The sequence below is a fragment of the Phacochoerus africanus genome, chromosome 10, assembly GCF_016906955.1.
Source record: "Phacochoerus africanus isolate WHEZ1 chromosome 10, ROS_Pafr_v1, whole genome shotgun sequence".
Lineage (NCBI taxonomy): Eukaryota > Metazoa > Chordata > Mammalia > Artiodactyla > Suidae > Phacochoerus > Phacochoerus africanus.
Genome location: NC_062553.1, coordinates 126,220,593 through 126,246,981, shown reverse-complemented (window position 1 = coordinate 126,246,981; position 26,389 = coordinate 126,220,593). Strand labels below are relative to the sequence as shown.

Below are 26,389 nucleotides of genomic sequence, written 5' to 3'. Positions count from 1 at the left end.
ATTTCTCCTCTAGTAGTGAGTAGAGGTTATATATCTGTTCCCCACATAGATGTGAAGTGCACAATTTCCTCTAACTAAATAAATATATTTAGACTATTGGAAGAATGGGAATTCAAAATTCTATTTTAAATTCTCAGCACTAGATCAATTTTACCTTTCTTTTAAAACAAATTAAATTCTCTATCATTTTTCAAGCTGTTACCATTTCCTTAGAGCAGTTGGCAAAGAACATCTAATCTGAGTCGAGGAAACATCAAGTTTAATGGAAAAAATGTGATTTATAATGTGCTTATTTTTCCTAAACCTTGTACACTTCCTGATGACTCTAGTGAGTCAAGTAAAAAATTATTTAACTTTTTTTTTTTTATCAATATGCTTTGTTGCCATCGGGCACCCACTTTCAAAGAATTCAGCTAGAATTGTGTTCTAAAATACCCAGTCTGGAAAAATAAAATAAGAATGAGAAGAACCTTATAAAAATAATATTGGAAGAACCATAGGTAATCATGAACTATAGATAATCAAATATATGCTGAATTAATCTTAGATTATGTTGAAAAATAAGTCAACTCCAAATAAGGAAACTTTTTACATTGTTATTAAATACAGATAAAATTCATATTATATATATTATAGTTTCTAACTTGCAAGCAAAGAGAAAAAGACTTTGGCTACTCTAAGCAAAAAATAATTTTCTGGATTTATGCTGGGCTCATTAATGGGATTTCAAGAATTAAGCTGGAAGGCAGAAAGGAATAGAATTGTTTTCAAAGGGTTGGAGGCAGGGATGGCATGAGCGATCATGGAGGATCCTTGTTTAACAGCTTTATCGAGATATAATTCACGTAGCATACCATTCACCCATTTAAAATGTACTTATAGAATATTTCAACTACTCCTTCTGTGCTCTTACTTAAGAGTCCAAGTTCTGAGGAGTATCCTGTTGGCCAGGCTGATGCCACAGGTCTTCTTTCTGCTGGTGTGAGAGCAGGTGAGGGTAGGGCTGGCTGAGGTCATGGCCTGAGGGAATGAAATATCTAGCGGTGCCCCCCCCACCCCAGATTCACACCTCCAATAAGTAAGATGTAAAAGATGAGTCAGAAATTATTTGCAGTGTATGCTAAGAAACGTTTAACAATTACCTTTATGGAAAGAAAAAAAAGTCCTAGACTTTGGTATTTATACATTTTCATGGTGTAAATGCCCCAACTATAAGGAATCATGTGAAATAACAAATATGATAGCATGCAGAGTTGGGAAGAGGTGCCAACAATATACTCAAGAGCTGGAAAGAGCTGGCTTCAGCACATGACTAGATTTTACCCAACCTTGAACCTTAGGTGCTTTCAGGGAGAGGAAATTAATTCTAGGTAGTCAAAAAATTAAATAAATAAAGCATGTATTCATTTATTCATGTGACTGACCTCAAAGAGCAGCACTGAGTTCCTGCTGTAACACAGTGGATAAAATCTGAGTGCAGAAGCTCAGGTCCCTGTGGAGTTGTGGGTTTGATCCTGGTCCCGTGCAGGGGGTTAAAGGATCCATTGCTGAGACAGCTGCAGGGTAGGTCACAGCTGTGGCTCAGATTCAGTCCCTGGCCCGGGAACTTCCGTATACCATGGGTGTGGCCATTAAACTACAACAACAGAAGCACTTAATATATTTTTTAATTAATTAATAGGTGAGTCAGTGGATAAGAACTTGGGTATGAACATGTTAGAAACTACTACAGTGTTTATTCTGTAAAAAATAAGAAAAGGAAAAGAGACCACTCTTCCTTTCTTAATTTAGCTAGGGAGCTCAAATGGGCACATTTGAAATAGTAAAAGAAATTTTAAAAAACTGCTATGATATTTCATTCAATCTCTAGATTTTGTTCCTTTCATTCCGAATTTCTTTCCTTCAGTGGGTTTTTGGAAGTCGGCTTTTCAGATTATTTTTATGTTTTTAATGTTAGTCTAGAAATATCACATTTATGTTTCTCTTATTTCTGTAGTTAACATCTTTACTCTCTTTCCAGATAATGTAAGGGTCTACACTATTGTAATTCCAGTTTCTCCCTCATTGCTTATAAGCTGTTTTTATGCAGTTGTTTAATTTTATTTTAATTTTACTTAACAAGTTAGACATCCATTTCATTGTCTTTATATAATCTATATGTTCTTTCTGTTTATCCATAAGTTAATATTCTTAATTTTTAATATTTCTTCATGCATTTTCTTTCTTTTTTTTTTGTCTTTCTGTCTTTTTTTTCTAGGGCTGCACCCACGGCATATGGAGGTTCCCAGGCTAGGGGTCGAATCGGCGCTGTAGCCGCCAGCCTATGCCAGAGCCAAAGCAATGCCAGATCCAAGCCGCATCTGTGACCTACACCACAGCTCACGACAATGCTGGATCCTTAACCCACTGAGCGGGGACAGGGATCAAACCCACAACCTCATGTTTCCTAGTCGGATTCATTTCTGCTGTGCCACGGCGGGAACTCCCTTCATGCATTTTCTTGATTATTTTCCTTATTCCTAAAGTGTATCCTTTAGAAGTTCCTTTGGTAAATATTTGTTGTAATAACCCTCTCAATTGCTGATATCTGAAATTGTATTTATTTTGTGTTTGTTCTTGAAGGATACCTTAACTTTGTATAGAACGCTTGATCATATCTTGGTCTGCATAGTATTCTATTTCTAGCTTTAGTTGTTGATTTTTTCATTTGAGTGTAATTTTTATTTTATGTTGAAATATACTGATTTACAATGTTGCGTTAGTTTCAGGTGTACAAAAAAATGATTCCATTACATATATACGTATATCCATTCTTTTTCAGATTATTTGCCCATGTAGGTGGTTACAGAATATTGAGTAGAGTTCCCTGTGCTATACAGTAGGCTCTTCTTGATTATCTCTTTTATATATTGTTGTGTATCTGTTTTAACATAACCGTTGATTTTTAAATCTCCTCTTTGTCTTTGGCATCCTGAAATTTGACCATGATATTTCTACAAGTAGACGTTTCTTTTCCTACTTGAGATTTATTAGGGTTTGTGATTCTGGGGATTTGTTCTTTATCAGTTCTGAAAGTTATGATACTTCAAACTTATTTGGTCTAGTCTCTCATTCTGGAAATCCAGTTAGTTCTGTACTGGACTACTCATTCTGTCCTGCACATCTCCTAACCTCTCATAGTGTTCATCTCTTGTCTCTCTGTTGTTTTCTAGGTAATTTATTTGGTTTTTACATATAGTTGATTAATTTTCTACAGTTATATGTATTGTGTTACAGAAACTATAACTTCTAATTGTGTTTAATTTATAGAAGTTCTACTTTTTGTTTTGTTTCACATCTGATAAACTTTGATAGTATTCTTTAATTGTACTCAATTTTCTCATTTTTTTCTTTAAAAATATATCTCTGACCACATATGGTCAGTATTTGCTGAGACCAATATTAGCATTCCCTCCCATGTCATCTGTTGTCTTGTTTACTTTTATTTTTGCTGGCTTTCACTCATGATCACACATTTCCTTGTTTGCTTAGAGAATTTTTTTTTTTTATTGTGAGCTCTTTGTACACTTTGGTAGATTTATTTGAGGCCTGAATTAAGTGAATTCCTAGAGAGATAAATTTTGTTTCTGTTAGTCACCTCATGGGGGTCACTATCAACAAAGAAATCTTTAAACATTTTGGGTTTGGTTTTTTTGGTGCACAGAGATATTGTGAGGTCCAGCTCCAGACCAGAGGAAATGCAGACTTATAAAGAGGAATTTCTAAGGTAGATTTTAACAACCAGGACCTAGTGTAAGAAACAGGAAATACTCTGTATTTCAAGCAGAAAATAATATACTACATGGAAGTCAGTGCTTTAAAAAATGATTGGAAGAGCCAGAGAAGTGGAAATCAGGGGACATGCCTAGACTTTAGATTTTAAAAATCACGCCGTCATGTCTATAATCCAGGGGTCCTCAGGGTTGTTGTTACTGCTAAAACCACTGTGCTGCCATAGCTGCCTTATTCCCAGGAAGTTGGGTCCTAGACATTTAAACATGGACTTCAGCTGCTACAAAAACTGGTGTTTCCTGGAATTTGTGAATTTCCGCTTCACCTCCTCCTTCCAGAGTTCGTGTGAATTGACGCTTAGATGGTGGCTGCTAAGGAGTATAAAAATGTAGGTTTTGATTTTACCAACCCTTTCAATATAAAGAGGATAAACTGAAGTTTGAGAGAGCCAATCCAATTATTGATCACTTTTTTGGGGTTTTGTTTTTCCCTCTGTATAAAGGCAAGGTAGAGGAAGGTGTGTGTTCCCGCGATGTCCTTCTGTAGAATGGGTGTGCTCTTGATACTTCACCTACTGTTGCTGTCACTCTTCATGCTCTTTCTGTGCTTTTGATTCCAGGTGTTTTCCCCTGTCCTTCCTAAGCAGTTAAATTTGTAAGGTTGACATATACACCCAAGGGAGTCACTTGGTTTAGCATTCACTTATCCATGTGAATTTGACTTTTCGTATCAAATCTAGATTTTTTTGAAATTCCTTTGTATTTCTGACAGATGAACTATGTGTTAAAAAGATATTTGAAATTATTTTATTTGATAGTTTTACTTATGATAGATGGAAGGAGTTTTTGTAATGTTAGCTTGCTAGATACAGAAAGATAACCTAGGTTTTTATTTTTTTATTTTTTTGGTCCTTTACATTTTTTCTTCAAATGCCTTACTGACCAATTCTTCCTAGTCTCCTTTGCTAGGGTTTTTGTTTTGTTTCGTTTTGCTTGATTTTTACAGGCCTTGCTTGTGGCAAGCGGAAGTTCCCAGACAAGGAGTTGAATCAGAGCTATAGCTGCTGGTCTACGCCACGGCCGCAGCAATGCCAGATCTGAACCATGTCTGCGACCCCAGCTCACAGCTATGCCGGATCCTTAACCCACTGAGCGAGGCCAGGGATCGAACCTGCATCCTCATGGATACTAGTTGGGTTTGTTACCACTGAGCCATGACAGGAATTCATCCTTTGCTAGTTTTTACTCTTTTTCCCACCCTCTAAATGTTGGAATCCTCTAGGAAGCAGTTTTAAGGGCTCTTCTCTTCTGTGTTATATGTTCTGTCTAGATAGTCTTATCCAGTATTGTCTTTTAAATGTCACCTATATGCTGGTGACTTCCAAATTAATATATTCATATTAGACTTGCCCCTTTGGTTCTAGATTCATTTATGCAAATGGCTACATGATCTTCTGATCTGGAAGTCTAGAAGATGTCTCAAACAAAGACGGTCCAAAACTTAAACTTAATCCCCCAACTCACCCTCACATCAGTTTGTCCCTCACTTCACTTCAGTAAACAATAAAATGAATCCAGTTACTCATGAAAAAAAAAAAAAAAAGAAATTACCTGGATTATTCTCTTTTCATGATCCCCAGTTTCTAATCCATGAGCAAGCACTGTCAGTTCTATCCTGAATATAACCATTTTTCAAGATTCTCCCACTGTCAGACCAGTCTAAGCCACCATCATCTCTTACCTCTGCTTCAGTAATTAATGAATAAAGAATCCAAGTAGGTGACTAAAGGACCTTAACTACTTTCTCTTTTACTCTGTCTCTTCAAATGACAGCAACTCTTGGCTAAAATTCCCAGTGTCTTTCCATCTTACTTAGAATGAAATATAAACTCTTTATATGACATGACCCCTGTTTATTTCTGTGCATTTGCTCTATATTTTATTATTTGCTTTATAATAACTCATTATCTAACACTCCTATTTCCATATTCCATTCTAACTGCCCTGGAATGCTGTCGTAGGAAAAAAAAAAGTTTCATCTGAAACACTCTTTACCTAGTCCTTTGATTTTGCCTCTCTGGTGTTTCATGCTAGTCTTAAGTAGATGCCATCTTTAGAGGCCTTTTTAATGACACTATCTAAAATAACCACTCTTCCACAGTTCTTTAATATCTTATACCATGATTTCTTTCTGGGGTTTATCACAACCTAAAGATAGTACACATTTGTTTACTTTTTTATTGCCTACATCTTCATATTTATTCCAGATATCTTGAGGGCAAGGTCTTTGTCTCATTTTTGTTCACCATTATAGCCCAAGAATCGGGGATGCACGTACACCTATTGAATGAATGGCTGGGAGGTGAGATGGAGAATACTCAGGTCAAGCTGCTCAGAACCGGTGGGTTATGAGGGAATAACTATAGGTCAGGAAGAGCGCGTGGACTGGATTTACAGATTGAAATGCATGGACTCATGAATCATTCCATGGAATGGATAAAATTATCCAAGGATAGTGTGACTAGGATAGAATTCTGAAGAAGATCACTATTTACTTAACAGTATACTCCCTGGAAATAGGACTATTTTTCCCTTTCTGTAGTCGCAGTTCCTTGTGTAGTCTCTCGCATAGAGAGTCAGTACATTTATCTGATCAATGAGTGAGCGAGTTAATTAAAAATTTGTAAGAAAATACCATAAAAGGGAATATGAAGCAGTAGTTAGGGGTTTAAGAGGTGAACCAAGGAATGAGTTGACTGAAGCCAGAAGCAAAAAGGGTTTCAAGGAGTAGTCAAGAATCTTAAAACTACATAAGAGTCAAACCATTAAGGTTAGATCTCAGAATAATTCACTGGATTCATTAAGAAAAGTGGTGATAGATGACACTGACATGAAAAAAAAAAACAGAGAAAATGTATATACTTAAGGTATTGCATATGTGTATCAGTCAACAACCTTAGGATACAGTATGAAAATACTTCCTTCGTGACACACTGGCATTTCCTAGTTTTGAAGGATGTTTCTCTGCTTTTGATATCCTTTTGATAATGACATGGCTAAGATTCTCTTTTGGATTCATGCTCTGAGTCATGTTATGAATACATTGATATCATGCTGTCATAAAAGGAAACCAGTAACAATTTATCAAGATCCTAATTAAACCTTTGGAAAGGCAGTTTGAAATAACCATTTGGAAATTAATGAGGAGAAGACCCAGTTACTGTTGAATGTCAAAGAATGAAAAAAATCTGTGAATAAGTCCCCATATGTCTGCAGCTATAATAGTACAAATGCATAATTTTAGGAGAGTGAAAGAGTCGGAGATCACATAGGTATAACTGTTATATAATTAACCAAGGACACAGAACTTAAAGAAATTAGGTGGCTACTTAGAACTGACTCTGATGCAATGATATGGGCAAGATTTTCTCTTCATAACTGGGTTCCCTACAGAACACAGCTCCTGCAGTCTTGAACAAAGGTAGGATTCTGCTGGGGTAAGAAAAGAGCCAAATATTGGCTACATTACTGCCCCTTCAGACCCAGGCTTTCAACACTATTCTGAAAGAATACACCAATAGCTCACATGCTTCTCTTTAAGAAAATGTTTACAAACCCCATTTCTCCTAATTCTGAAATTAAAACTCAGTAGAAGAAGACCCATACCACTCTAGAAGAACAGAATCAGAGGTTCTACATCTGCTTCAGACCTATTCATCCTTTTTACTGGAGGAATTACCAGGAGAGACGCCTTAGTATTCTTACATTACAGAAAAGCGCCTCTGCATTGATTACAGCTTTAGTGAGCTGCTACATACACATACTGAAACAAATATTTTAATTTCTTCATGAAATGTTATATTTTATTTACTATCTTTTAAAATACACTAGTTATAAAAAATAATGCCAGCTTGTTATAATAATCAAATAAAGTGAAAATTTATAAAATACAAACTAAGAATCCTAGGTCAGCCTCCCCCACGCCCCCTGGATTGCTGCCATTAATGGTCTAAGCTTTATTTTCCACATATCTGTTTATAAGTGTCTTTATATCCCTAATCACATATACACCTGTACAAAGGTCATCCAGTCTCCTAGAAGTCGGTTTCATCTTTTGTCTTCGCAAATCTCTGAGATTTCTTCCTCTACGCTGAGGCATTGGCTGAGAGATTCCCATGAGACATGAAGCCCTCCCACAAGTGCTAGGTTTCAGAGAGCGCTACTGGACCATTGGTCCATTTTGCTCCCTGCAGTCAGATATTTGAGAAGCACATTCTCATAGCTACCTCACTACTCTTCAGTCTACTTTCAGTACCAGTAGCCAGGAAAATGCCTTTAAAAAGTATGTTGGGAATTCCCATCATGGCTCAGTGGTTAACGAATCCGACTAGGAACCATGAGGTTGCGGGTTCCATCCCTGGCCTTGCTCAAGTGGGTTAAGGATCTGGCGTTGCCATGAGCTGTGGTGCAGGTCACAGATGCGGCTCAGATCCCGTGTTGCTGTGGCTCTGGCGTAGACAGGCAGCAACAGCTCCAATTAGACCCCTAGCCCGGGAATCTCCATAGGCCATGGGAGCAGCCCTAGAAAAGGCAAAAAGACAAAATAATAAATAAATAAATAAATAAGTAAGTAAGTAAGTAAGTAAATAGTACATTGGAGTTCCTGTTATGGCTAAATGGGTTAAGGACCTGACGTTGTCTAAGGATGTAGCTTTGATCCCTGGCCTCACTCAGTAGGTTATGGTTGCAGCTGCAGCTCTGATTTGACCCCTAGCCTGGGAACTTTCATATGCCACAGGTGCAGCTATTTTAAAAAAGTGCATCAAATCACGACTCTTCTCCACTCAAAACTCTTCAAAATCTCCTCGTTTCATGTAAGTAAAAGCTAAATTCGCCCAACAGCCTCAGTTCCCTCCGTGACCTCTTCCCCTCTCTGCATCTCCCCTCCTTGCCTCTCCCACACTGTATCATGTTTTCCCTCCTCTGACACTCTATCCCAGAGACCGTGAGGACACCGTGTTCCATGACGATCCCAGGTGGGATCAAGCCTCTGACTTCCCATTTCAGAAAAGGTACGGGGTCTCAAAAGAATTGCACCGACTGTTCCCTCTCCTTAGCAAGCTCTTCTAACCCGGTGGCCTAGTCTTTGTGACCTATTTCAAGTCCTCGGCCAACTATTACATTCTTGGTGAAGTCCACCTGGAACACCCTATTTGAAGCAGCAGTCTTAACCTTGACACTCCTATTCCCTAACTTAGTTCTGTTTTTATTTGTTTGTTTTAGTAAGGTTGATCATATAGAAGATTGTATCTATTGTACTTATTTATTATGCATATTGTCCATTGCTCCCCACCAGAACCTAAGGTCTGTGCAGCCCCAGAGCCCAGATAAGGCTCGTACCATCAATGAACATTTGAGGAATAGATGGCTGGATGAGTAAGTATACACACATATTTAGGAGTTACGTAGAGTCAGACTGGTAGGTTCCATTAATTAGCCTGCACTAAGTAGGGATAAATTATACCTACAATTATAAGGCGTACCTAAACCTACTTCACAGGATTGTTATGAAAATTCTGTTAGCAACTAGGTAGAAGTTATAAAGGTCACAGAGCAGTGTCTGAAATAGATTAAGGGCTTAGTTAATGTTACATATTATTTTATTTTTTACTATATATATAAATAGTTTTTTTAAAAAAATAGTAAGAAGTAAGATTTGAGAGGAATCAGCTGTCTTGCTTCTGAACCAGAGACAAAATTTGTTTTAGGTAAATGAAACTCCCACCCAAAGACAAAATAAGTTAAAAGCCAGAGAGGGTCCTGGAAATATTTGAGTTCCTGATTCCAACCAGCTACATCTTGGCAAATTTGTGTATAAAATGAGCCCTTTCTTTATTCTCTCAGTCAATAAATTGTTCATTTTTTTTTTCCTTTTGGCTGCTCAGGTGGCATGTGGAAGTTTCAGGGCCAGAGAATGAATCCACGCCACTGCAGTGATGACATCAGATCCTTAACCCACTGCCCCATTAGAGAACTAAATTTCTCTTCTTTGTCCTAAGGAATTTCAAGTTTGGTTTCTGTAACTCATAACCAGAGGGGTCTAATGTATACCATATGTTTTGTTATAATTAAGGATATTAAAATTAAGGCAGAAATAGGAATTTATATCTATTCCTTATAGTATCTACAAGAGAGCCATTCATAAAGAAATTCACCTTAACATTGTATCAATTGAAGACATTCCAATGACACATCACATTATTAGAAAACAATTGTTAGGAGATACAAATCAGTTAAGAGACACAAGATTATATGTTGTAGATTATAGATTCCATGCACACCATCCTTTGAAAACTGTTTCAGTGGTGGGGCGGATTATAGCTTTCGTTTTTTCTTGGACATAGCGGTTAGGATTGGAACTCCTAATGAGAAACCTTTTCTTCAGGAGGGCTTTTCCTCTCCCCAGGCAATTAATCACACGCTTTTCAGAAGTCTTTGCCTGAAACCATCCCTATTTGATGTGCAGCAGTCATAACTAAGTGCAATAGAAATTTCTCCAACAAATTGATGTTGATAAAAGATGCATTGTTCAGTCTCCATGTATTTGATGATAACAATAATGATCTACTGCTGTTAGCGTCTGGGTGCTCAAAGCCTTTCAGTTTCTGACACAAATTTCAGGTGGCTCTCCGTCATCGTTCCTCTAGGGAAGGAAATAACTCTCTAGAAATTCTTCTGAAATTTCCTTTAACTTATGCTAGAGTGATGCTTTTTAAACTTTAATCAGATGAACTGCTCCAGCATCTTGTAAAATGAACATTCTGATGCAGAAGGTGTAGCATGGAGCTTGAAATTCTGCAAAGTGAGACTGATGCCGCTGGTCTCCAGACTACACTTTGATTAGAATGTTTTAGGGAGTTCCTGCTGTGGTGAAGTAGGTTAAAGGTCCAACTGCAGCAGCTGGATCCGGCATTGCCACCCATGTCACAGCTGCCCCTTGGATTCTGATTCTATCCCTGGCCCAGGAGGAACTTCCAGGTGGGTGCAAACAACAATAACAAAAAAGTTCTAGAGAATTTTTTTGAGCAGTCCTGTAGAGTGCTGTAATGTAATGCTAAAGTACCAGAAACCTTTCAGTGCATTGCTCCTTACAGAACTGTAGCTCCTTGCCACAGCCTTCTTAAAAGTAACATTATATAGTGTCAAATTCAAAAGCTTTTTTTCTGGAGTTCCCGTCATGGCTGAGTGGAGAGGAATCTGACTAGCATCCATGAGGACCCAGGTTCATTCCCTGGCCTCACCCAGTGGGTTAGGGATCTGGCGTTGCCATGAGCTGTGATGTAGGTTGCAGAAGCAATTCAGATCCTGCGATCCTGTGTTGCTATGTCTGTGGTGTAGGCCAGTGGCTACAGCTCCAATTCGATCCCTAGCCTGAGAACCTCCATATGCTGTGGGTGCGGCTCTGAAAAAACAAAAACAAAAACAAAACCTTTTTATTCTGATCCTCTTGTGGGAATCGAACTATAAGTTGGTTAAGTCCCATGATAGAGACATGGTTCTCACACCACAGATGGCTTCCTGTGTGGAGACTGTACATCGGATATCCAATGCGATGAGGAAAGAAAGCCAATTTTTTATGTGTGGCTACAAGTACATAGAAAACTGTGTTTCCATTGTGCATGATCTTTTGGATTTATCTTACCATGAACCTGGAAAATGGGAAATAATTACAAAGAGACATTCCTAATTTATGTTTGTGCACTTTTACCTTTTATTTCTCCCAATCTGAAATTTTACATATGGCCAATACAGTTTCTTTTTGTTTGTTTTCTATGGAGTTGGTTAAGGGTTACACAAGTAGGACTTCGTGCGGATGCAGTGGTTATAACAATAATGGCACCATTTCTTGTGGAGCAAAATGTGTCCTTTTCTATTATGAAGTGCCATGCCCAGGCAACTTTAAGTAGAACATTAGATGCAGCCCTGTTGTTAGTCACAGACTCTGCCGGAAGTCTGTACACCTAAGGGGTAATCAAAGGACCTGCTTTCCATTGATGTGGACAGGTTAGCACATAATGCCTTTGCCCCAGGGAACTGGTAACAGGATGTTGAAGGTAGCTCTTCTAGGTCACTTTGAATCCAACCCAAGTTGGTTGCGATTAATGCTGGTAACATCAACAGCTGTTCTAGGACTATGAAATATGGAGTGGTCTCAGACTAGTTCACTCGTGACAAGTACCCACACCATGAAAATCATCACCGTCATTAATTACCGCCTTTGTGGGCAGCTTGGGAATCTGAATGGCTTGGAAACTGAATGCCAGACTTCCCTAGAGATAAGCCCTATGACAGTAAGTCAGGTTCATTGGAGGCTTGTTATGAGGGAAAACTACTTCACGTCTAATGTGGCATCTGCTCTCGAAATAATATGATTAGATCTCCAGGGCAATTTATGTGGAGTACTAAACTGGCCATAAAATATCATAAACTTATGACATATTATTAGTTCTCCCCATTTAACACATATAAACATCTATTACAGGTAGAGACTCTGGTGCTTGTATGGAATTTAACTCTAATCCCACGACTAATAGCACTAGGTCTTAGAAGAACAGATGAGCAGGCCTGCCCTTGAAGTAGACAGTGTAATTTCAGCCACAACCTTGGTCTGTTCATAACTTCTTGTCTTCAATCCTCGTTGTTGTAAATAATAAGTTATGTTACATTTTCTAGTATATATGTACTGATTTGTTGAAAACTGCAAAATACATTTGGTCGTTTTCATCTAAGATATCAATTAGTCACCTTGCAAACAACATACGTATAGATTATGTAATTTGATAAATATAACCACATTATGCAGTGATTTCTAAAGCTTTATTAGCCGTAATGGTAGTTTTAAAATCTGGTGCAGTAATCACATACCTCAGTGGAAAGGAATCTCTCTGTTACTTTAGATGTCTCAGCAACAGTGTGAATTTTCTGAGAGCAGGAAGATAGCTTTACTCCCATGTGAAGCTGAGAGGTACTTGTGTTTTTTTTCTGAGTTTTCCATAGGGTGGAAAGAATGAACTGTACATTTGTCCAGGCACCTCCAATTACACACCAACCAACTAAAGGAACAGAGTTATCTCTGTAAAAGTGGAAATTTCCATCATTTGGTAATTTTACAATTCAACAAAATTGAAATGTTTTACATTGTCGTAAGCATTCTTATTTGAGATAGGCTATAAAATATAGCATAAAAATGCCACGGGAGAAGTGACAATCACAACAATATCAATGGTAACAATAACAATGTTGTACCCACCCCCAGCAAAATAAAAACTAGTTTGAATATTTCTGGAGGATTATTCTCTAGCATGAAGCTTTTAAAGATGAGATACACATTTTGCTTCTTCATTGCCTCTCTCCATTCTCACCCAAAAATATTTTTTCACTCAAAAATATTTCAAACACATATACATTCTCACCCAAAAATATTTTTCCACTAAAAAATATTTCAAACACATATACATTCTCACCCAAAAATATTTTTCCACTCAAAAATATTTCAAACACATATACAGTAATAGAACAATATAGCACACATTGATCTATTCGCTACCAAGATTACACAGATATTAACATTTGTGCTATTTACCTTAAACGAAAATAAAATTGCAGATACATAAAAGTCCACTTTTCTCTTTTTCTTCTCCTCATCTTTCATTACAGAGGAAGCTGATGTAAACCATTTATGTGTAATTTTTGGAACTTTCATTCCATTTTGTTTAGCAAAAATTAAATCATTATATTCTATATTTTAAGAAGTCAGAGTAATACTATTCTGTCTTTAAGGGCGGGCGGTTGCCCTCAACATTACGTATTTGAGACTTCTCCATGTTAATGTATATAGCTTTATTTCAGTTATTTATCTGCTCTCATAACATTCCATTGGATGAATAAACAGCATACATCACAGCTTTGTGTTAATGTGATTCTAGAGAAGAATAATTAGGTTGTTTCTCTTTTCTACTACAGCAAGTAATGCTTCAGTGAACATCACAATATGTCTCCTCAGGCATTTGTGGGATTTTTCTCTCGAAGAGAGACTTACAAGTGGCACTGCTGACAATAATTTATGGGCATATTCAAATTTTCTGAGTGTCGCCAACTTACTCTCCAAAAAGTTTCTCTTTCTACCAATGACACTTCCAACAGCAGTAGCTCCCTTGTTGCTTCATTCTGATCAACTCTTGGTATTGTTAAAAAGGAAAAACAGAAAACAAATGAGGTCTTACCGTATAGCACAGGGGACTCTATCCAATCTCTTGGGATAAAACATGATGGAAGATAATATGAGAAAAAGAATGTATACACACACACACATATATATATATATATATATATATATGACTAGTTATCTTTGCTGAACAGCAGAAGTTGGCACAACATTGTAAATCAACTATAATAAAAAATAAAAAAGACAATATGTGTGTAAAATAACATGGCATTCTTTTTAATTTCTCCTTCCCTGAAATAACAGTGAGAACTTTGAGCATCATTGCATGTTTCAATAGCCATTAGGGTTGCTTTTTCATATCTGTCTTTTCTGTTTACTTGTTTGGCTCTTTCATTTTTATTTGCAGTAGTTTCCATATTTCAGTGTCATTGAGCCAGGGGTCAAACCTGCATCTTCATGGATACTAGTCAGATTCCTTACCACTGAGCCACAGTGGAAACTCCCTTAACAAGTCTCTTCAATTGCCTACCCCAGTCATTAGTTTCCTGGAGGCTAAAAGGTCCAGGATTCTAGGTATAGATGGAGCAGGCAGGGAAGGAAAGAACCTGTAAATACTCATGTTAATGCTTCTCCCTGTTATATTGTAATTATAAATTTTCCCATCTTCATTATGAATTTATAGTATACAACTTTGTTATACTTTTTCTGGAAACTATTGCCCTCATCCATCTCCTATAAATTCTGCCCCATGATACTGCTAGCAACAATACCAATAATGAGCAGTTGGGCGTCAACTTTAGCTATCACATGTGTACATGCTAGCCAAACACATTTTATGCATTCCAATTCATATTGACTTTTATGTTCAATATTTTTATTTCTTTTTACTTATAATCATCTTAATATTTTAAAAAATGAACTTTTCTATCCATCACTATTTCGTATATGTCCTAGAAAATATTTTCACCTCTGGGAACACCATTGCTTTTCTCATGGAATTCACACACTTATTTTTTTATGTGCAAAAAATAAACTATTGATTCTTTAAACAATCATTTAAAATAATTTGCCAAATTAATTAAATCCATATCATGATTTAATATGATATGGTAGCTAGAGTTTAATATCCAGCTTTATCTTTCACCTAGTTCTAAGTTTATAAATGCATAAAGTTATGTTAGACATATTAATTCACAGATTGTAAATATGGCAAATACAGTTGATTAATTTTTAAATATTTTCCCCATGTTATGAAAATAGTATGTTAGGCATGTATCGTTTGTTTACCATTGCTTATGTCTAAATCAAAAAACATGATTTGATTGAAAAAATTTCTTTCTGTGATAATTTTCAGGATCATATTATTTTCATAATTTGTAATTATTATAAGATTTTGTCTTGATTTGGATATGAAATTTGCTAAATTTATCTCATACTCAAAAGATGTTGCTAAGCAATTTAAGGACAAAACAAATATTACAGAGACATTTCTTTTTAATGCACTAAAAATAAGAATTTTTAAAAAATCTCACTATGACAATTTTAAGATTAAATCTTTTAATGATTACAGGTCACCGGAAAGATACTAATCAAGCTCCTTAACATGAAATACATTGCATGTCATTTTCTAACTTTCCCCTCCTTCTCTCTCCTAGTTTCTTTCCATTCCCTAATTCATAGTGTATCTGATGACAGAATTAAACATGATGTAATTGCTTATACAAATGACATAATTTATTGCCTTGCTGTCTGTTCATACTCTTTCTTCTTCTGGAATGACATTCCTTTTTTTGTTTTCTGGTCTAAATTACATATGTCTAAAAGATTCAGTTCATATATCAATCAACAACTCCAGGAAGGCTTCTCTGACTAGCGCTTTTTAAAATGAGTTAGGTTTTGAAGTGGATTTTGTTCCCACTTATGCCAGATATATTTCTCTCTTAATATTTTCATTATTCTGGACACATATATTATCTCTTTTATTGCTCAGACTACTATACCTTTAATTTTAGAGACTGAACTTAATTATTTTCATATGCTAGGTAGTTAGCACAATGCCTGGTACATATACTCAATAATGAGTGCTTGGTGCAATGAATTAAATTATTCTGTGCCTACTTACATATGGTATAAAATATTAGTTACTTTTTTCTTTGCTTGAAAATAAGCCAAGCAAAATTTCGGTTAAGCAGAAATTTCATATGCTTTAATAAAGGTCATAATGTATTCAAATATAATTGAAAGCATGATATTCTTTTAAAATATTCTGTAAAGGAACTACTTTTTACTTTTCAAATGAGGAGTTCTTCCATTTAATAGGACTGAATGCAGTTGGGTGTTTTTAACATCAGGCCTAGATGTATATATAAGACGTTTACTTAAGGCAGCAAGTAGAAATTACCAGTGGAAAGTAATTCTCTTTCCCGATATACATTCCCTACTTCATGGAATATTATAAAAATTGTAAGAATTGTGGTTTAAAACATAATATTGAAATACTCTAAAAGTAGTAGTAATGTAGACTGAAATTGTCACTTTAGAGAATTGCATCTTTCTATTGAAAATTTCCTTTGAAGTCCTGCTAATGTGATTAAAGGTTATTCAGCAACATATAAAATAGGTCTGTAAGATACACAGGTCAAGTTGGTGTTTCTTCCCTGGTAGAACTGCTTGAAATTCTTGCTGTTTCCCATCCTATAGCCTGTTATCTATAGATTTGGGGGGAAGTGGCGATCTGCAAATGTCTGTTTCCTTTGACAATTCCTAGAATGGCCTCAAATTAACACACGCTACCTATGCTGCATTGAACTTTCATGTTTAAAACCCACTTGGTCAGAATGCTCCATCTCTTAACCAAGGATTTAAGCTCATATTTCTGATAAGAAATTGAATATTTTCTATAGTGAATTTATGGTCTGTCATTGATCATGTAATATTATTGGTGATTCCCATTTATGATGTATATATATGTTTATAATTCTGTACATTGAATTCACTAAAAGAAATACTTTTGATTAATCATGACTGCTGGAAAATATTAACTTAAAATCTCAAAAATTTTAAAGATGCTTTGGAAGTTCTCTTTGCAGGGTTTAATGAAGTAAAAGGGAAATTGCTGATCATTTTTCAGAAAGTTACAAAATAAATCAAATGTTCTATACAAAAATTAAAATGTATGTGTAAGACATGACTTGTTTTGTTACCTGTGTATTTAATATCTATTTTATATCTTCTCTTAATACTTTATTAAATAAGGCATTTTCCCTATTAAGTTCTTGCAAAATGTGATTACCTATTACTATTAACTTGCTCTAATTTAGAGAGTATTTTACAGGATAAAGCACTTCATATGTTCGGTGATAGATAGTATTTTCATTTTACACATGAGAAAACCAAAGCTGAGTAGTGACAGAAAGGTCATTGAAACTGTATGTATTCTCAAAAATTAGATTGTTTTAATATAATTGGATAAAGGGTGAAGTTCAACAATTAGCTAATAACTAAGAACCTTAGCTACCAGTGAGTGATCAGTTTGAAAGAGCTAAATGTTGAATGACTTGTAAATAATTTTTTATTTAAAATGAAAATATTATTAATTTAAACAATGAACATGATATGAAAAAATACAACTGTTTTAAGAGAATGGGGTAGACAACTTTAATATTCTCTAGACTGTTCTTTTGTATAATATGTACCTCTATTTTATGTTAAATATATATAGAACATAGTGATTGGGTGTTTGTTTGTTTGTTTTAGGGCCGCACCCGCAGCATATGGAGGTTCCCAGGCTAGGGGTCCAATCGGAGATATAGCCGCTGGCCTACCACAGCCACAGCAACGTCAGATCCAAGCCACATCTGCGACCTACAGCACAGCTCACGGCAACGCCAGACCCTTAACCCACTGGGCAAGGCCAGGGATCGAACCTGTGTCCTCATGGACGCTAGTCAGATTCGTTTCCAATGAGCCATGACAGGAACTCCCATAGTGATGTTCTTGATTTCTGGACAAATTATAACATATCGAATATTATTAGTAACATGAGCCTTTTAGAGATTTTTTACTAGTTCATATATGTGTCAAAACCACTCCATAAAATGGCATTTGTAAACAAGATTCAGTTGCTTTTTGAGAAGTGTAGACCATATAGGTAACGTCCTATAGATCAGTGTTTTTCTCTAATAGAAAGTTTCCAAAATTAAATCCCAAGAAATCTCATGTAGACCTTAATAAAAGGTATATCCTCCCAGAATACTTATAATTTTCAATTGAAAATATCAAATGTGGGACTTCCCATTGCAGCTCAGCAGGTTATAAACCTGACTAGCATCCATGAGGATGAGGGTTCAATCCCTGGCCTCGTTCAGTGGGTTAAAGGATCCAGCATTGCTGCGAGTTCTGGTATAGGCTGCAGACATGGCTCTGTGTCTGTGGCATAGGCCGGCAGCTCAACTGTGATTCAAGCCCTAGCCTGGGAACTTCCATGTGCCGCAAGTGTGGCCCTAAAAAGGAAGGAAGGAAGGAAAGAAAGGAGGGAGAGAGGGAAGGAAGGAGGGAGGGAAGGAAGGAAGAAAAGAAGGAAGAAAGGAAGTATCAAATGTACAAATATTAAGAAAGCTTGATGCCCATATAACAACCTATATAAAACTAATTTAGGTGGTACCTTGACTGTCCTTATGACTAGTACTCCGTATTTTGTAAAGACTTATCACCTCATTTGTGTGTTATTCTGAACAACTGATGTAATTATTTTATAGCTGAACTAGTTGACGTGTAACTATATGTCATTAGTTCAGTAAAAACTACGAAGCTCTAATAAAATCACTGGCTTAATCACCATGTTTAGTTATAGCTCCCATGACCTAAATCATACTGTATTTTTATTAAACAGTACAGGCAATAATTACTTTAACCATAGTTTTTACATTACATTACATAAACCAGAAAGTCACAGATGGATCAAAGTTTTGTAGAACTTGATGCTTAATAAATCTGGGGGCTCCCTTTAAGAAGAAAGATTAAATATTATGAATCCAAATTAGATATTGGGATCTTTGAAGAAACCAATACAAAGGAAGAACCTTGAAGCTTAAGCTTCATTAATTTTCTTGGTACATCCCTCGCTACATGAACACTAGGACAAGGAAGCCAATTTTTATTCTTTATAATTTGATGCTCTTTTTGAGACTTACTGCTGGGGACTGCGATGCGTTGGTTTTTACCCTGATTGTAAGCTAAAGCATTAGCCTTCCCCAATTCATGGATACTGGTGAGAGATACAAAATTCTTGGAAGAGAGAGAAAGGAATTTATTGCTGAGTTAGAGTGAGCGGCACAAGGTTCATGTAAGCATCAATACCCTTGTGACTTCCAAACCAAACCAGGTTCCATGGAGGTTACAGTGAGGGGTCCAGGTGAATGCTAAGCACTCAATAGATTTGCATCATAGTTGAGGAATTCCAAGCAGTAAGCCTGGCTAGTATTTGCTCTGTGGGGAAACATTAACTTTATTATACTATAAGCAAACCTACCCTTTGTTCTGGAGTGAGACACTCTGTTTTCCAAGACTGTTCTCTACAGAAATGTCCTTTAATGGATAGTCTATGACAAAAGGAAAGTTTTCATCTCTACTCATAAGATAGGTCTCTAGAGAATAGTCTGCCAAAACTATGACTTAGCCAATCAGAGGATTTTTTCATTAGTAAATTTAAAAGTTTTCTTCCAGTTAAATTTTGTAAATTACTTATAAAGGTTTACTTGTAAGGTGAGTTTTCATTTAAAACTAGTATATGCACATAATTTAAAAATAACCCAATATTGCAAAATGGCTGCCTGTAAAAAACAGCACTCCCCACCAGCCTCCACCCTCCCACCCCTCAGAAGTAAACATTCTGAACTATTTAGTTTTTAGTTTTCTGGTTGGTTGTGACTAATGATGTGCTGGTAAAAATTTAATGAATAGCTTTTCAGGTTTACGATTATTGGTTGGTATTCCCATTTATGTAAATAAGATGAAAGTGAAACAATGAATTTCATTGTTTAACAGTGTGGTTTTTTTTTTTTTTTTTTTTGCTAAAATAGATACCAGTTTTTGAACACTGGAAGACTATTTCCTCAGTGTTTTGTTTTGTTTTTTTTTTTAATTTACAATTACCTAGCTATACTAATGACACACTTTTAAACTTAATACTGTCATTAACATTTTCCATTGCTTTTTTAAGCCTAGATAATCAATAAAATAATAAATCAAGCCTTGATACATAGTACTCACTGATTTCTGTGGTGTAAATATTCTTGTCATAGCTGATTTTGAGATACCAACATGACATCACTGAGCAGAGGCAAGAGGAAATGTGCAGTTACGTGGTATTCTGTAGAAAATCTCTAGAGTCTAGATGAAAGTACAGTGTAGTCAAATAATTTGGAAATGGCAAGATTTGGGTATTTACTACCTTTGTTTGTAATGTATTCTTTGTTTCATTGAAGTATAGTTGATTTACAGTTTTGTGATACTTTCTTCTGTATGACAAAGTGTTTCAGTTATACATGTACACTCAACATTCCTTTTCAGATTTTTTTCCCGTATAGATTATCACAGAATATTGGGTAGAGTTCCTTATGCTATGTAGCAGGTCCCCATTGGCCAATCATTCCATTTATGACAGTGTGCATAATGTATTTTATATTCATAAGTTTACATGTTTAAACGAATGGCTGTGTTTTAACAACCATTTTGCACAATTCCTGAAAATGTACTGGCTCTTGCAAGGTAATATAAGCTGGCTCCATCACATCACCAGTTACCCTCATATCTCTAACCATTTTTGATTTATTAATTATGGAATTGTCTACTGATTACCCATTATTACAGGTGGGAATTATGCTCAGTAATAATACTTCCTCTCTCCCTGTGGTAGGTAGCTTCCAGTAGGGTCCCCAAAGAGATGCTGTTCCTAATTTCAACAATTTGTGACATCTCTTCCCTCATTGAATAGTCCTAGTGTGTGTAATTAATAGGATTTTTGAGGAAATGATGGCATGCAACCTTTAATATTTGACCTTTAAGTCCAAAAACCCCTTGTAACTTCTGCCTTACTTTGTCGAATCACTTGTTCAGGGGAGAACTAGCAACTCTCTTCAAACTGCTCTATGGAGAGGCTCACATGGTGAGGAACTGAAATCTTCAGCCAACAAAGCATAATGAACTTGCCAGCCATTGGAATAGCCTATTTTGGAAGCAAATCCTCCAGTCCCGGGCATGCAGTGGAATAACTGCTGTCACAGATAAATGAGAAATAACAGAACCAGAACTATCCACATCAGATGAATTTTTGAAGGACAAAAGAAAACTAATATTTTCCATTTCCTTCCAGTTCAGTTAATATTAATCTTCCCAGTTCCTCCACGGGTTGTTTATTCATCCAGTCAACAAATATACGCACACTGCTCACCTGCTCTGTGCCAAATGTTAATCTAAGTGCCAAAAATGGGACAGTGACAGGGTCCTGACCTCATAAAGCAGGAGAGGCAGGCTATAAATAAATAAAAATACACTATAATATTTGGGTTTTTTTATAAATACAGTGAAGAAAATCAAAGTATGGTTAAGTAACAGAGAAGAAAAGTCAAGATAAGTCTCTCGAGGAGCAGACACTTGGGCAGATAGCTGAATGTGGTGTGGGAGAAAGCCATGTGACTATCTGACCCTGATGCTTTCTTTTCTCTAGAATAATTTGGGCCATCTGTTTATCTGTGGTTGTCTGCTATTTTACAACTTGTCCAACAGTAGTTTTCTTTCTTGCTTTCTTACGCTTTATGCTTTGTAATTAGATGTTTCTATACGGGAAGACTGTTCGCCTTTAGAAAATACTCTGACATAATTTGATAACTTTATTTCACTATCTTTTTTCTTTTCTTAGAATTGCTATTAGAAAACTGTTGGAACTCCTAGAGTGGTCCTCTCGGCCTCTTTTCTGTTTCTTATTTAATTTTCGGAGAGCTTTATTTTATCTTTCCAGTCTATTAATTTTTTTTAAAAAAGTCAGTCGTTTAAAATCTCTATTGGTTCCTGTTGTTTGACTTTTTTTAATTTTCAGATTTTAATTTTTGTGTTAGGGAACCTCATATTCTTGAATCTTTCTGCAACACTAATTAGAGGGGCTTTTGTTGTTGTGTTTGCTTAAGAATATTCTTTTTCTGAATTATTTTTAGGTTTTGTTTTTAACATCTTCTTTTGCCTTTAAGTTACTGTTTTTCTCAAACATCTGGTAATACTAGTTCTTCTTTAAGAGTGCCATGCTACACCATGTCCTGTTCTCTGGTATGCTTGTAGGGTTTACTGATCAGTGGAGAGATGAGAAATCCACTATTAAACTAGGGTCACCTAATGTTCTGAAGGTGGAATAATTTGTTTTAGGAGCAGTAGCCCTTATACCCAAAGCTCTCAGAGGGATATTCCTTTGGAGAAAAACCTGGCAGCAACCTGGGGAAAGGGGTGGAAATGTTAACTGTGCCTGTATAGATTTTCATTCAATACTCTAGGTTTTAGTCCCATCTCTAACTATACTGTTTTTCTCCGTAGCTTTTCCAAGGCCCAAGCCTCTCTGTGGGATTCTCAGACCAAATTATCATCTATATAATTTACCCTTCTTTATATATTAGCAATACTTTAAATAGAGTCCTGGTAAGGAAAGGCGATAAACAGCAGTTTAAAATTCTGAACCAGATCTATAAACATTTTTTTTTTAAAAAAGTACTCTTCAATTCAGTTCACTTAGAAGATAAAAGGAGATACCCATAAAGGAAAAATTTGCATAATTTAATTTCAACGATAAACAAGATTAAAAGGGTCCAGAAAAATCTGTAGCTACTGAAGATTGCCAAATATTAAAAGAGTGTATTATATTTTAGATTGCTTACTCTCAGAATTGCTTTCCATTGAAACAGTTGTTGTCCATAGCCTCTTAGTTCTGCTAGTAGTGGTTTCTATCTATATATTTTCTCACTTGAGATTTCATCCTGATACTTCACAAGACATGGCAGAAATTGCACTAGACCAATAGCCATCTAGTCTTAGATTTACACAGCAGTGGTGAGACGAGGGGAATGATATTTCAGCTTTCAAAACCTTGAGTTCTTCCATCATGAATCAAGAGGTTGGATTGCATGAAATCTGTATTCCCTCAGGCTCTGGGATTCTGGGGTTTAAACATAAATTTTTTTTTTCTTCTGAATATATTTTTGCAAAATTTTAAAATGTAATTCATTTTCACCGCTAAATAGACTCAATTATTTTACTTGAATCTAATCACTTCTCTCTCACGACACTACTTTTATCTTGGTTCTAAGTCACTGGATATGGCTTCTTGTCTCCATAGCACTGGGGGAGAGCTCCTTGAACTGCAAATCAAATTATAGATCTTCCCCTACTTATGATGTGGCTGTATCTTGATAAACCCATCCTAAAGACAAAATTATTATAAGCTGAAATGCATTGAATTTGGTAACCTACCAAACCTCATAGTTGAGCTTAGCCTACCTTAAAAGTGCTTAGAACACCTACATTAGCCTCTATTTGGGCAAAATCATCTAACACAAAGCCTATTTCATATAAAAAATAGTATTGAAGATCTCATGTAATTTATTGAATACAGTACTGAAGGGGAAGATGGATTAGTTGTATTGGTACAGAGAGATTGTAAGTGCATCAACTGTGTTGTCTACCCTCCTGATCATGGGCCACCTGGGCGCCATGGCTCACTGCCACTGCCCAGCATCATGAGAGAGAGTGTATCATACCACAGTGCATATCCCTAGCCTGGGAAAAGATCAAAATTCAAACTACCAGGTTCTACTGGATGCCCATTGCTTTTACTCCATGGTAAATTCAACAAATCATGAGTCGCCTCTTACATGTTAGAACCATCTGTATGTCATCCCTCTACTGAGAAATCTTCAGTGACTCTTAGAATAAAGTCCAAGTCTTCACCAATATCTATAAGTCCATGACATAGATTCTGCCTAATTTTCCATCATTATCTTAGCCAGTTTGCTGAAACCATAGTGGTCACTTTTCTTCCCTCCAATATGCCAAATTCTTCCCTGGCTCTGCTGTTCTTTCTGCTACAAACTGCTCTCTCTTTCCCATTTACCAGCTCTAGTTCCTTCAGGAGTCAGCTTGAAAGCCATTTACTCATAAAATACTTCTTATCATTCCCTCTCTTGATCATTCCACTCTTCTCAGTTCTTAATGATTTATTTGTTTGGTGAGGGCAGGAAAGCAGTGTCTCGTATTGAGTACTCTATCTCTTATGTCTAATATCATGTCTGGAATGCAACAAGTGCATGATAAATATTTCATGAAGGGAGGATAGACAGTAAAATGAATACTATTTATATAAAATGTGTTATTGGCATACATTTTATTTTAGGAAAGTGAAAACTGGTTAAATGAGGTAAAATCAACCATGGTGCAAAGAGATAAAGAAAAACAAGTTACAAAATTACATTTCTTACTTAACTTGTATATTTTCATGCTTGTATTCCGATTTTCCAAGCTGACCTTACTGGAAATTGGAAACATTTTTAGAATAACTTATGCATCAAGAAAAGAGGACAATGATCTAGCAATGCAAGGCCCTGAGGGTAGAGTATCAAGTAAAATATTCATGAAGCTTAAGTGCAAGAGACTTCAGATTTTCTGTGGTATTTTAACACTGTATTTCTGTACAAGGGAGTTGTAAAATGAAGAATATGTGAGGAGATAAATATTTATGATGATAAAGAGGACCTATAAAGTGAATTCTTGCCTCTCTAAGTATTGCCCTTCCGAGAGCAAGGGAGAGAGAGAGAGAGAGAGAGAGTGTGTGTGTGTGTGTGTGTGTGTGTGTGTGTGTGTGTGCACGCACGCGTGCGCATGTTCCCCCACTGGGTCCCATCAGAAGCTTCCTTATAATCATTATAGAAATAAGTATTAAGAGCAGTATAAATTAGACTATTCCTGCATGGGTTAGCCTCTGATTTTCATGTTTGTGTGGCCATTTGAAATTGAGATGCATTTTCTTCATTTTATTTGTGTGAAAAAGAAAAAATAAGGCATAATGTCTTAATAATTGTATGTTTTTGTAAGATATTTGGAGTTCCTGTAGATGAAAGGTGGCCTTTCTTTCCTCAAGTTATCATCCATGTGCAACCGTATGCTTTATGTGACACTCATTTTCTAAGATGTTCAAAAAAGAAGATACACAAGGAAAAGAGTATTGGGAAAATGTTAAGGAACAGTCATCATTCAGAGTCCTTCACGTTGGAAGCCGCCACTAAAAGTTTAATGAGTAATCATATAACGACTTGCCATGGATCTTTCTCTATTGGTATATCTTTATCTTTGTCATGCCATTGATTGTTTTATTCTGATTCTTCATTTGAAAGGTAAAAAAGTGTTTGGTAGGTTTTTGAAATGCAAATTATTACACACACCAAGTTCTACCTTGTTTCAAACCCTCTGCACATGATGCTGTTTCCTTTTCCTCTTGTGGCTGTATTTTTCTCAGAGTTTAGGGTCACCATACAACATGCAAATGTTGAAGTGAGACAATGAGTAAACCAAAAAATTATTTCTACCTGCAGGATCTCCATTCTGTGATATTTTTGAATACTCAATCTCCAGAATAGAGCAATGGTCCAGCAACATCTTAGGTTGATAACGTCATATATGGTTTACAGTTGGTTTTAAATGCTTACACTAATATTTTTCTTTCAGAGCAATAGCTGTGACATTAACTGAAATTTAAAATGAGAACCTATCCATAGTGTTATTATAGGTAAAGTACAAAGTGCTCTTTATTTTGATGGAGAAGCCCTACAATTGTTCCAGGTATATTTCACGTACGGGGATTAAAAGGCAGGTCATGTCCTCCTCATGCCCTTATATGACTGGTTACCAACAGCCAGAAGAGTCATGTTAATTGCCAACACTTTCACAAATAGCGTATTTATAAGTAATTGAAACATACTTTTATTACATGTTAATATTTTTCATATTATTGTTTTTGTGGATGAGATATAGTTCTTGCCCAAAAAACTATACCAACAGATGAGAGCTTGTACTTTATGCTTTGTTAGAGTTACAGAAAAAGTAAAGAGGTTTTTCACACTATATGTGGTGGTTTAAAAAAAACTGTTCCTTTTCTAGTCAGTTTTCATCACATTGCTTGAAATTTACCTTGAGCATTATACTAAGGTAATGATAATAGTCATTATAAGAAGTATTTCTATTGATTTCATTGTATGCCAGGTACTCATACAAGCAATTTCTGTGTATATAGTAATTTTTTACTAATTAATAACCCTGTAAGGTAGGTACTACTTACTCTTCTCATTTTCTATGTGAGGAAACA

The 26,389-nt window shown here is 36.0% G+C and overlaps 1 protein-coding gene across 1 annotated transcript in view; it reads left to right on the top strand.

Annotated features, from left to right (window-relative positions):
* Nucleotides 1–26,389, top strand: part of GRID2 (glutamate ionotropic receptor delta type subunit 2) — a 1,319,580-nt gene that overhangs the window by 913,318 nt on the left and 379,873 nt on the right. The window lies entirely within an intron of this gene.